At 50.3% G+C, this 13,466-nt stretch overlaps 1 protein-coding gene and 1 pseudogene across 3 annotated transcripts in view; both read left to right on the top strand.

The window, feature by feature from the left end:
* Nucleotides 1-13,466, top strand: part of ZNF71 (zinc finger protein 71) — a 28,093-nt gene that overhangs the window by 3,806 nt on the left and 10,821 nt on the right. The window contains exon 2 of one of the 3 annotated variants that reach the window (XR_006056011.1): nt 10,306-12,614. The exons of 1 other annotated variant lie outside the window; for it this stretch is intronic. The gene's annotated coding sequence lies outside the window, so the exon portion shown is untranslated. Of the gene's footprint in view, nt 1-9,284; nt 12,615-13,466 lie in introns of those variants that run through there. One more of the 3 variants, XR_009596460.1, reaches the window with a different exon arrangement.
* Nucleotides 4,323-12,614, top strand: LOC132657794 (uncharacterized; annotated as a pseudogene).

The following is a 13,466-nucleotide window of genomic DNA, read 5'->3' as shown; positions in this document are numbered from 1 at the left end:
CCATATCATCTGTCCAGAGTCATCTACTACTGCGGCTCTCGCCCGTCTCTGTCTATCTTTCACATAACTGCTGCCATCTGTGAACCATCTTAGCTCACTGTTATCCAGTGGAGTATCGGTTAAGTCCTTTCACATTGCTGTTACCCCGGCCAGTATCTCATCTCAATCATGGAGGGGGCTATTTTTTTCTGGATTGGGCAAAAGAGTGGCTGGATTTAGAGTGCAGGGCGTTTGGAAATGAATCCGTGGGGTGTCAAGTAGCAAGGCCTGGTAGTGCGTCAAGCGGGCATTAGAAATCCATTTACCTGGGGGTTGCTTTAAAACTCTCTCTATGGCATGAGGAGTGTAGACCAAGAGTCTCTGTCCATAAGTCAGTTTATCAGTATCGTGGACTAAGAGAGCGGTGGCCGCGATGATACGGAGGCAAGGTGGCCATCCGGCTGCCACTGGGTCCAGCCTCTTGGAAAGGTAAGCTACAGGTTACTTCCATGGTCCCCATCTCTGTGTTAGTACCCCTTTTTTTTAATCTCCTGCTTTTTATCTACAAATAATTGGAAAGGCTTAGATGGATCAGGGAGGGCAAGGGCAGAAGCTTCTAGCAAGGCTCGCCTGAGCTCTTGGAAGGCCTTCTTCATTGGCTCAGTCCATTTCCAGTCCTTGTTTTTTTTGGTCCCTTTATATAGGGGCCTGGCCTTTTTTGCAAACCCCAAGACCCACAACCGGCAATATCCCACAGTTCCCAGAAATTTTTTTACTTGTCTAGGGTTAGCCAGCTCAGGGATCTGGAGGATGGTTTCTTTTATAGCCTGTGTTAGCCACCTCTGGCCCTGCTTTATCTTATAACCGAGGTATGTAACCTCTTGCTTGGCAATCTGGGCCTTTTTGGCACTGGCCCTGTAACCTAAAGTCCCCAAGGTTTGGAGAAGGTCACCTGTTGCCTCTTGGCACTCTTTTTTTTGTAGCCACTGCCAGCATAAGGTCATCAACATATTGTAATAAAACAATGGTAGGGTGCTCAACCTGATACGGAGGTCTTCGTCCAGGGCCTCATTAAATAACATGGGCGAGTTTTTGAAACCCTGTGGTAAGCGAGTCCATGTCAGCTGTACAGGGGTCTGGCCACCGTCTTCCTGCCATTCGAAGGCAAAGATCTCTTGGCTTGTGGGGGCAAGAGGCAAATGAAAAAGGCATCTTTTAAATCTAAAACAGTATACCAAATGTAGTTTGGAGGCAAGTTGCTTAGCAATGTATAAGGGTTAGGAACCGTAGGATGAATATCACTCATCCGTTTGTTGACTTCTCGTAGATCTTGAACCGGTCTAAAATCAGTTCCCCCAGGCTTTTTTACAGGCAACAGGGGAGTGTTCCATGGGGACCGGCACCTTTTCAGGACCCCAGCGTCTATGAGGCGTTGTATGTGAGGAGTAATTTTTTGTCGAGCCTCTTGACTCATGGGAGACTGCCGTACCCTCACCGGGGAAGCACTGGCTTTCAGTTCCACAATGGTAGGGGGCCTCTGTTTGGCTAGTCCCATTCCTGCTGTTTCAGCCCAGGCCTGAGGGTATCTTTGAACCCATGGTTGTACTTTGGGGCTTATTGTCGCTGGGGCCTCTGGCAAGTAGAGTCTGTATTTATCTTTTAATGCCAGAGACAGGACCTGAAGAGGATGCCCAGTCCCATCTAGAACCGACACTTGTCCGTGGTCAAAATGAATTTGGGCATTCACTTTAAACAGTAAATCCCTTTCCAACAAGGGCGCTGGACACTCAGGTATCACCAGAAAAGAATGGGTCACCTGGTGGGCCCCCAAGTTCACATGCCGTTTTGTAGTCCATCCATATCGTTTAGTCCCGGTTCCTCCCTGCACCCAGCTACTTTTCTTAGACATGGGTCCATCTTTTTGGTTTAAGACTGAGTATTGGGCTCCCGTGTCCACCATGAAGCCAACCAGTGTTTTGTTTTTTTTTTTAATGCGGTCCTCTCTCTCTTTTGGGGTCTCTCTATGATTAAAAACTCGGCTGCCCTCCCTAGATCTTGGCAAGGATTGTTTATTTAACTTTTTTATCTTTTGTAACTTTTTTTAATATTGGGGGCTGCTTGATTTACAAATGTTAACATAACTGCCGCTTGTGACTCATCTGCCTGTGGGTCCATAGGGGTATACTGTCTAAAAGCTTTTATTATCCTTTCAAAGAAGGCTGCTGGGCTCTCATTTGGTTCCTGCCTCACTGAGTTTATTTTGGCCAAATTAGTTGGCTTCTTGGCGGCAGCTCTAAGGCCGGCCATAAGAGTCCGGCGGTACACTCGGAGATGCCCCCCCCCCGAAAAGACACCCACCCCCACCCCCACCCCCACCCCCGCCCCGCGCAGCCCCCCGCGGGGAGGGGGCGCTGGGAAGGGGGAGAGCGCGGCGACGAGGGCTGGCTCCCTTGGCCCCAGGAGTTGGCGAGCGCTGCTGTTGGGGGGCTATAACACTCCGGGAGGGTGAACCCTCCACCACGAGACGGCGGGGTGCCCCACCCTCCCCAGCCACCTTTTCCGCCGGACCTTTTTAGCCATCCCGGAGCCGGTTGCGGCTCACCGAAGCGGTGGAAATGCACCCAGTGGCACCTGGTTGCCAGCCGGGGCCGCGGGGTTGAATCTTCCGGGCGGACTGCGAGGACCCCACCCATTTACCTCTTAATGGTTTTACGCCCTCTTGAACTCTCTTTAAAGTTTTTTTTTTAACTTTTTTTTACGGTACTTGTTGACTATCGGTCTCGTGCCGGTATTTAGCCTTAGATGGAGTTTACCACCCGCTTTGGGCTGCATTCCCAAGCAACCTGACTCCGGGAAGACCCGGGCCCGGCGCGCTGGGGGCTGCTACCGGCCTCATACCGTCCATGGGCTTGGCTTTTGTGCGAGCCCTTTACTCGAGCACGTGTTAGACTCCTTGGTCTGTGTTTTAAGACGGGTCGGGTGGGTGGCCGACATCGCTGCGGACCCCGTGCGCTCGCTTGGCGTTTGTTTCCCGAGTTCCCTGGGCGGGGCCCCCTTTTCTGGGAGGAGCTGAAGGCTTGGTGTTTTTTTTTCTGGCTTCTCCCGATGAAACCTGTGGAACCTGTGGGAGCAAGGGCGGGGAAGAGGGAAGGGAAGTGAGGGGCTGAAAAACAAAAGGTTTTAGCCAGGCCAGGGGGTTTTCCACCAGGTCCTGTCAGACCAAAATGTATGGAGTTTGGTCTGGCTGGGTGCCCCAAAGGGTAGGGGGCGAACACCTTCTCTCTGACCGCTCGAATAGTAGGCAGGCTGAAGGTGCCTTCTTGTGGCCAGCTGACATCAAAAGCAGGCCACTCAGCAGAACAAAAAGTTACTAACTTGCTTTTCTTCACCAGCAATGATAGATTCTGAGCTCTAGACTTGAAATCAGAGAAGTGGTTAATCATAAGAGATAAAGGAGTAGAAGTTGTTTGTCCCATGATCACAGAAAAGTACACTGGGAGCCAACAGAGCACACAAAGAGCAGCGCAGATACCACAAATAGACAAACAGATAACAAACACAAGGTGGCCACCGACAATGCACTCAATCTTACCTGCAGGATGTTCACAGAGCCAGCCGCCTCCCCAGCACGAAACCGGGCCCCGGCCTTACGCTGGACTTAATCCAGTATCAGGGCCAGCTGCCTCCCTAGCACAAAACCGGGCCCCGGCCTTACGCTGGGCTTAATCCAGTAACCAGAGCCAGCTGCCTCCCCAGCATGAAACCGGGCCCCGGCCTTACGCTGACTTAATCCAGTAACCAGAGCCAGCTGCCTCCCCAGCATGAAACCGGGCCCCGGCCTTACACTGACTTAATCCAGTATCAGAGCCAGCTGCCTCCCCAGCACGAAACCAGGCCCCGGCCTTATGCTGACTTAATCCAGTATGCCAGCTCCTCCAGTATGAAACCGGGCCCTGCTGACTTAATCTGGCCTGCACGACCAGTTACGCTGACCGTATCAGTGCCTCAGCTTATGGGCTTAATCCAGTAAGTTGACTCCCTTCTGACTTAATCAGTATCAGAGCCAGCTGCCTCCCAGCACGAAACCAGGCCCGGCCTTACGCTGACTTAATCCAGTATCAGGGCCAGCTGCAGCATGAGCCTAATCCAGTAACCAGAGCCAGAGCACGAAACTGCAATGCTCTTGCCTCTGCACACATCCAGATGCAATGAAGCAAATCTGAAGGGAGTTTGAGGTTTTATTGTCCTCAGGACTTTATGCACTGAGCCCCATAGAGAGCCACCAGTAATGCAAAGCAAGAATTTTGTTTATGAGCCCCTCAATACAAAGGGGTATGGCGGCTTATATACAGGCAGGTCTTTGTCTCAGTTACAGGAGTAGCTGGCGTTACATGATTGGCCAGGCAGGATGAGCGCATATCCTGTCTCTTTCTGGTAAACATGACTCAGGCCCTAGAGCCCGTCGTTTGGTCCCTAACAAACAGAACATTCCTTGACCAAATTAGGAAGACTTCCCGTACACACGAACCAGAAAGAGACAGGACATGTGCTCATCCTGCCTGGCCAATCATGTAATGCCAGCTACTCCTGTAACTGAGACAAAGAGCTGCCTATATATAAGCCGCCATACCCCTTTGTTTGGGGCTCTTGTCGGATTCCACTGTGCTGGATGAGACTTGGGCCTTAGCGCGCTAGAAATAAACTCCCTTCTTGCCTTTGCATTACTATGGTGGACTTGTTCTCTCGGTCGGTTAGGAGATACGGGCTCGGTGTATAACATTTGGGGGCTTGTCCAGGATCTCCATCCAACCGGGGAGAACAACTCTCCTGGTAGAAGGGGGTAACCTCGTTAGGAGATATGAGCTCTGAGCACCAGTGTTAACGCTGTAAAGGCCCAGACTAAGTCCAGGGCCCAGTATCGTACTGGGGAGGCATCTGGGTATAGGTGCAGAGGCAAGTCCAGCGTGAGGCCGAGTTCCCGGTAGCGTACCGGGAGGGCAGCTGGCACTGAGGACGTCCTGACGGTAAGACACTTGCAAGTAGAGAAGGGGTTTCTGGCGGTGTAAGAGGACCAAAGCATGCTGGGATTGGGTACCTGTTTGTTGTGCAGTTCCTGTGTCTCTGTGTGCCGGCATGTCGTCGTGAGTCTCATTGTTATTCGTGTTCTCTGTACCCATGGGGCAAACTACTTCTACTCCGTTGTCTCTGATGACTGACCACTTCTCTGATTTCAAGTCTAGAGCTCAGAATCTATCATTACTGGTGAAGAAGAGCCAACTGGTGACTTTCTGTTCCGCCGAGTGGCCTACCTTTGATGTCGGGCGGCCACGAGATGGAACCTTCAATCCACAAATTATCCAGGCAGTTAAAGAGAGGGTGCTCACTCCTGGTCCTGCCGGGCACCCAGACCAGACTCCCTATATTCTGGCCTGGCAAGATCTAGTGAGAAACCCACTGGAATGGCTTAAACCCTTTGTTCTCGCTCCTGCTAAACCTCCCCGTCCCTCTTCCCCAGCTCTAACCTCGCCAAACCCACAGGTGCTAGTCATGAAGGCTTCCAAAGAAAAGGAAAAAAAAGGATGAGACTCGACCGAAACCGGTCTTCCAGGAATCTTCTCTGTACCCTAATCTGATAGACCTGGAGACCGAGTTGTCCCCACCCCCGTATGCGGATCCACATCTGCCCCTGCTTCCACAGGTTCCACAGGTTTCATCGGGAGAAGCCCGGAGGGGAACTGAGCCTTCAGCTCCTCCCCGAGAAGGGGGCCCCGCCCGGGGAACTCGGGGAAGGACAAGGGGAATGGCCAGCGTGGCGGAGGAAGAAGATCCAGGAGTTCCCTCCTCCACCGTTCACGTGTTTCCGGTCCGGGCGGGGCCAGCCAGAGAGGGTGGAGAGCGGACATATCAGTATTGGCCCTTCTCCACTAGTGATCTTTACAATTGGAAAACCCAGACTCCCTCATTTTCTGAAAAACCGCAGGGTCTTGTTGATCTTTTAGCGTCTATCCTTTTCACTCACAACCCCACTTGGGATGATTGTCAGCAACTGTTACAGGTGTTTTTTACTATAGAGGAACACGAACGGATCCTGTCAGAAGCTTGGAAGAATGTGCCAGGGGTGGATGGGAGGCCCACGATACAGCCTAACCTTATTGAGGAAGGGTTCCCTTTGGTGCAACCCAGCTGGGACCTCAAACGCGCTGAAGGTAGGGAGCGTCTCCGGGTGTACTGCCAGACACTTATGGCCGGCCTTAGAGCGACCGCCAGGAAGCCAACAAATTTGGCCAAAATAAATTCAGTGAGGCGGGAGCCAAATGAGAGCCCAGCAGCCTTCCTTGAAAGGATAATGGAAGCCTTTAGACAGTATACCCCTATGGACCCACAGGCAGATGAGTCACGAGCGGCAGTTATGTTAGCATTTGTAAATCAAGCAGCCCCCGATATTAGAAGAAAGTTACAAAAGATAGAGAGGTTAAGTGAACAATCCCTGCAGGGTCTAGTGAGGGCAGCTGAGAGAGTTTTTAATCATAGAGAGACCCCAGAGGAGAGAGAGGACCGCATTAGAAGAGAAGAAAGAGAATTTAGAGCTGAAGAAAACCGTACAAATCAAAAGGAACTGGCCCAGGTATTTTTTGCTGGGGTTGAAAACAAAAACATGTTCCAAAAAGGAAAAAAATTGGACTCAAAAATTGAAGAGAAAACAACAAGGCGTAAGCTTGAGAAAAACCAGTGTGCATTTTGTAAAGAGTTTTGGACATTGGAAAGATAAATGCCCCAAGAAAAATCTAAAAGAGAGGCCCAGAACCCCCAAGAACGAGACCCCTTCTCCAGAAAGTCCTGTACGCGGGAGAGGATAGCGACTGGGGGGGGTCAGGGCTCGACACCCCTCCCCGAGTCCTGGGTAACCATAAATGTGGTGGGGAAACCGGTTGGCTTCATGGTAGACACGGGAGCCCAATACTCAGTCTTGAACCAAAAAGATGGACCTATGTCTAAAAAAAGTAGCTGGGTACAGGGAGCAACCGGGACTAAATGATATGGATGGACCACAAAACGGCATGTGAACTTGGGGGCCCACCAGGTAACCCACTCTTTCCTGGTGATACCCGAGTGTCCAGCACCCTTGCTAGGAAGAGATTTACTGTCTAAAGTGAATACCCAAATTCATTTCGACCACAGACAAGTGTCGGTCTTAGATGGGACTGGACATCCTCTTCAAGTTCTGTCTCTTGCATTGAAAGATGAATACAGACTATATTTGCCAGAGGCCCCAGCGACAATAAGCCCCGAAGTACAACCATGGGTTCAAAAATACCCTCAGGCCTGGGCTGAAACGGCAGGAATGGGACTAGCCAAACAGAGGCCCCCTATCACTGCGGAACTAAAGGCCAATGCTCTCCCGGTGAGGGTAAGGCAGTATCCCATGAGTCAAGAGGCTCGACAAGGAATTACACCTCATATACAATGCCTCATAGACGCTGGGGTCCTAAAAAGGTGCCAGTCCCCATGGAACACTCCCCTGTTGCCTGTGAAAAAGCCTGGGGGAACTGATTTTAGACCGGTTCAAGAGCTACGAAAAGTCAACAAACGGGTGAGTGATATTCATCCTACGGTTCCTAACCTTATACACTACTAAGCAACTTGCCTCCAAACTATATTTGGTATACTGTTTTAGATTTAAAAGATGCCTTTTTCAGTTTGCCTCTTGCCCCCACGAGCCAAGAGATCTTTGCCTTCGAATGGCAAGAAGACGGTGGCCAGACCCCTATGCAGCTGACATGGACTCGCTTACCACAGGGCTTCAAAAATTCGCCCACGTTATTTAATGAGGCCCTGGACGAAGACCTCCATGAGTATCAGGTTGAGCACCCTACCATTGTTTTATTACAATATGTTGATGACCTCATGCTGGCAGCAGCTACAGAGAAAAATTGCCAAGAGGCAACAGGTGACCTTCTCCAAACCTTGGGGACTTTGGGTTACAGGGCCAGTGCCAAAAAGGTCCAGATTGCCAAGCAAGAGGTTACATACCTCGGTTATAAGATAAAACAGGGCCAGAGATGGCTAACACAGGCCATGAAAGAAACCATCCTCCAGATCCCTGAGCCGGCTAACCCTAGACAAGTGAGAGAATTTCTGGGAACTGTGGGATATTGCCGGTTGTGGGTCTTGGGGTTTGCAGAAAAGGCCAGGCCCCTATATGAAGGGAGCAAAGAAAACAAGGACTGGAAATGGACTGAGCCAATGAAGGAGGCCTTCCAAGAGCTCAGGTGAGCCTTGCTGGAAGCTCCTGCCCTTGCCCTCCCTGATCCATCTAAGCCTTTCCAATTATTTGTAGATGAAAAGCGGGGAATAGGAAAAGGGGTACTAACACAGAAATGGGGACCATGGAAGCGACCTGTAGCTTACCTTTCCAAGAGGCTGGACCCAGTAGCAGTCGGATGGCCACCTTGCCTCCGTATCATCGCGGCCACCGTGCTCTTAGTCCATGATGCTGATAAACTGACTTATGGACAGAGACTCTTGGTCTACACTCCTCATGCCATAGAGAGAGTTTTAAAGCAACCCCCAGGTAAATGGATTTCTAATGCCCGCTTGATGCACTATCAGCTCTTTGTTGCTTGACACCTCACGGATACATTTCCAAACGTCCTGTGCTCTAAATCCGGCTACTCTTTTGCCCAATCTGGAGGGAGATAGCCCCCTCCACGATTGTGATGAAACACTGGCCAGGGTAACAGCAATACGAAAAGACTTAACCGATACGCCACTGGATAACAGTGAGCTAATATGGTTTACAGATGGAAGCAGTTATGTAAAAGATGGACAGAGACGGGCGGGAGCCACAGTAGGAGATGACTCTGGACAGATGATATGGGCAGAGGCCCTTCCCCCAGATAGCTCCGCACAAAAGGCAGAATTAATTGCCTTGATTCAAGCATCAGAGAGAGCCAAAGGAAGGAGAATAACCATTTTCACTGACAGTCGCTATGCCTTTGGCACGGTACACATCCAGGGCCCAGTATATCAGGAACGGGGGTTTTTGACAGCTGAAGGGAAAGAAATTAAAAATTTGCCTGAAATCTGTAGACTTTTGGAGGCTGTACAGATGCCTCGGGCTGTGTCAATAGTACACGTACCTGGACATCAGAAGGGTGACAGCCCCACGGCAGGAGGGAATCATGCCGCAGACCTGGCAGCTCGAAAGGTAGCTGATGAAGATTTCATCACCCCTGTGTTGGCGATCGGACTTCCACCTCCAGGTATGGGAACTTTGCCCCCGACCCCTGAGTATTCATCCTCAGATCTTGCTTGGATTCGGGAAAACACCAACCCTCAAAAAGGTGAAGATGGATGGTACCGAGACTCAGACGGCTACTTGATACTCCCCACTCATTTGGGACGGCAACTATGTGAACATTTACACTTGACTACTCATCTGGGAGAAAAGACTCTGATGCTCTTTCAAACTGCATGCCTGCAATTCCCCCGGCACCAGACAACTGTGAGGAACATAGTCCATGCTTGTAAGGCATGCCAACAAATGAGACCAGGGAAAGGACAACACGCAGGACTGAGGTATCGGGGAGAAGGACCAGGGCAACACTGGGAAATAGATTTCACCGAGGTAAGGCCAGGCAAGTATGGTTACCGGTACTTGTTAGTCTTGGTAGATACCTTCTCAGGGTGGGCAGAGGCTTTTCCTACAAAGGGAGAAACCGCGATGATAGTGGCAAAAAGATTTTAGAAGAAATAGTTCCCAGGTTTGGCCTGCCGGTGACCATCGGCTCTGATAATGGACCTGCTTTCGTGAGTCAAATAGTTCAGAGCCTTGCCCTAGCCCTGGGGACCAAATGGAAGTTACATTGTGAATACGGTCCACAGAGCTCAGGGCAAGTTGAAAGAATGAATCGGACCCTAAAAGAAACTTTAACTAAATTGGCTATAGAGACTGGCGGGGACTGGGTGACCCTCCTTCCCTTCGCCCTCTTCCGTGCGCGTAATACTCCTTATCAACTTAATCTGACCCCATTTGAGATTCTGTATGGGAGACCTCCCCCTGTATGTCCAATCTTTGAAGGAAAAAAACTACTGCCTCCCACGTTGGGACAATTCCAAGAGGCCTTGATGGCCTTAAGTAAGGTGCATTCCCGTGTTTGGAAACTGCTCCGAGAACTACATGTAGGTCAAAATAAGGGAACTGTCCCCTCACATAACACTGGCCCAGGAGATTGGGTATGGGTCAAAAGGCACCAAACCCAGGCACTAGAACCCAGATGGAAGGGTCCTTATGTTGTTCTTCTTACCACCCCAACTGCCCTAAAGGTCGACGGTATCGGGCCTTGGGTGCATTGCAACCACGTACGCCAAGCCACCTCAGCGGAACAATAAAATGCCAAGAAAGAATGGGAAACATCTCTACACCCGTCCAACCCCCTGAAGCTGAAGCTCCGTCACCGACAGGACCAAGACAAATAAATCATCTGGACCATCTTATGGATGACCATGTTACTCTGCTCCAAAGCTGCCAATGTAAGCTCGCACCAACCCGTCAGAATCACCTGGAAACTGCAAAATGGACTAACACGTGAGATGCTTAACTCATCCACCGCAATACATCCACCAAATACTTGGTGGCCAGACTTATACTTTGACCTTAAGCCGGTGGTAAGTGTACCTTGGAAGAGGGGCTACCTCCGGAATCATGCATTCTGGGCATGTCCAGGTGCACCCAGGCACAACTGGAAGATCTGTGGGGGGATACAGGACTCTTATTGTAAATCTTGGGACTGCGTAACTTCCAATGATGGGTCGGAGGCTCCAGGGTATAGACAGTGGGATGTAGGAAATCGGGACTTGCTTAACTTCTCGTTTGCCGGACCCATACCTCCGTACTCTGATTGGGAAAAGGATCATAACTTTGCCCAGGTAAAGATAAGGTTTAACATTGACAAAGCAAAAAAAGAGAAGGCCTGGGTCAATGGGATATCATGGGGACTTCAGACCAGAAATGACCTGACTACTTATAATGGGATCATTGTTGTGAGTCAAGTTTTAGAGCCGGTACAAATGTATAGTATCGGTCCAAACCCCGTTGAACAGGTCCACGTAACTCCCTACCCGACAACCTCCCTACCTACATCACAGAGACCAACAAAAGACCCAGAGGCGGGCCCCCTTGTTAAACTTGGACATACAGATCCACTATGGAAATTGGTAAAGGCAGCTTATGCTACCTTAAATCAGACCCATCCTGAGGCAACTAAATCCTGTTAGTTATGTTACAACTTAATTCCCCCTTACTATGAGGCAATAGGCCTCAACGCCTCTTACGACCTGGCCAACGGCACCGACCCTCCCCAGTGTCGATGGGGAGACCGAAAAGTAGGCCTTACAATGAGAGAGGTGTGGGGAAAAGGGTTATGTATGGGCAAGGTATCATCAGGGAGGTCTCCACTGTGTGCGCAGGTCATTGAGCCTACGGACTTGCCCATAGCCAGGTGGCTAATACCACAGATGGGAGGGTGGTGGGTCTGTTCACACACGGGCTGACTCCATGGTTACACAGCTCAATCTTTGACCCCAAAGAGGAATTCTGTGTTATGGTAGCGGTCGTGCCAAAAATTCTGTACCGGCCAGAAGAAACAATATATGATTACTGGGCCCAAAGGCTGACCTTAAGTTCTCAAGAAGGGACTTACAGAGTTAAGAGAGAGCCTATTACTGCCCTAACTATAGCAACTATGTTCGGTCTTGGAATAGCCGAGGCCAGAACAGGAATAACAGCCCTGTCCCTGCAAAGCCAGGGATTCAACTCCCTGAGAGCGGCCATAGATGAAGACATCACCCGTATAGAGCAATCTATTAGTCATTTGGAATCGTCTTTAACTTCCCTATCTGAAGTAGTTCTGCAAAATAGAAGAGGATTAGATCTGCTTTTTCTACAACAAGGGGGACTCTGTGCTGCCCTAGGAGAAGAATGGTGTTTCTATGCTGATCACACAGGAATAGTCAGAGAATCTATGGCCAAAGTGAGAGAGGGACTAGCCCAACGCAAAAGGGAACGTGAGGCCCAACAGGGGTGGTTCGAGTCCTGGTTTCAGTGGTCCCCTTGGTTGACCACTCTAATCTCCGCGTTGCTGGGGCCCCTGCTAGTGCTTCTGCTGATGCTTGCTTTTGGTCCCTGTATTATCAATAGACTTATAGCCTTTGTAAAAGAACATATAAACACAGTACAGCTGTTTGTGCTTCGGCAACAATATCAAACTGTGTCTCAAAACCAAGAGGAATATTCCTCTATATGATCTAAGGACGGGGGAATGTCAGGGGCCAAACCCCGGCTATGACAAGCTCAGCGAGGTACACTAAGCCCAGGACCTGAGTTATGTTTCCTTAACAGAACATTCCTTGACCAAATTAGGAAGACTTCCTGTACACATGAACCAGAAAGAGACAGGACATGCACTCATCCTGCCTGGCCAATCATGTAACGCCAGCTACCCCTGTAACAGACAAAGAGCTACCTGTATATAAGCTGCCATACCCCTTTGTTCGGGGCTCTTGTCGGATTCCACTGTGCTGGATGAGACTTGGGCCCTAGCGCGCTAGAAATAAACTCCCTTCTTGCCCTTGCATTACTGTGGTGGACTTGTTCTCTCGGTCGGTTAGGAGATATGGGCTCGGTGTATAACACAGACCACAGCCTGCCGTTCGGTCACTGTGGGCAGTGGAGGGGTGGCCACCCAGCTGCTGACTGATGAGGCCCTGGTGAGTCCTGCTGCCTGCCTCTCCTCTCCAGAGGCTCAGCCCACAGGTTTGGGCTTCTGCCCAGGAATGACCCTCTGACCCCCAGGCCTGCCCAGGGCCTGTGTCCTTACCTCCTGGGGGCTCTGCCCACCTGGTGCTCAGGAGTGATGCTTCCGTCCACTCTGCCCCCTTCAAACCCCGAAGCCTCTTGCCTGCCCTTGACACTGGCTTTGGTCAACCAAGGAGGTCAGGACAGTTGGGGAGTGACCGGTTCTGCCCTGGGGGCCCTTAGGAGATGCAGGAGGGCACCTGGAAAGGGAAGGTTTAAATGTGTACAAGGCTCGCTGGAACAAGACCCACACCTTTCAGCCAGCAGTCACCCAACGGGAAGGGAGGACATCCTGGGTGCCGCACACAGGCGGGCGTCCCCGCTCTCAGTGTAAAGTTTCCTGATATTTTAATGGGTGGTACATATATGGCTGTATATTGAACTTTTCACTAAACTTGCCTTTATTCCAGAAATATCTCAATATAAAAATATGTAAATACTGTTTATAGAAAATAGGGAAAATCCAGTAACCTGTAGGTGCCTGAACCCAGAGATAACTACGTGGATTATTTGTGTATCACTCATTGTCTTCTCTGATGATTGGTTTTTTAAATTGACCCAGAACTGGCTCTGCTATTTTTATTTTGGAGTTTTGTTGTTTTCATCCCACTTTAATCAGTAATGATTTCCC

Source organism: Ovis aries, chromosome 14, assembly GCF_016772045.2.
Source record: "Ovis aries strain OAR_USU_Benz2616 breed Rambouillet chromosome 14, ARS-UI_Ramb_v3.0, whole genome shotgun sequence".
Lineage (NCBI taxonomy): Eukaryota > Metazoa > Chordata > Mammalia > Artiodactyla > Bovidae > Ovis > Ovis aries.
This window is presented reverse-complemented; position numbering and strand designations above follow the sequence as displayed.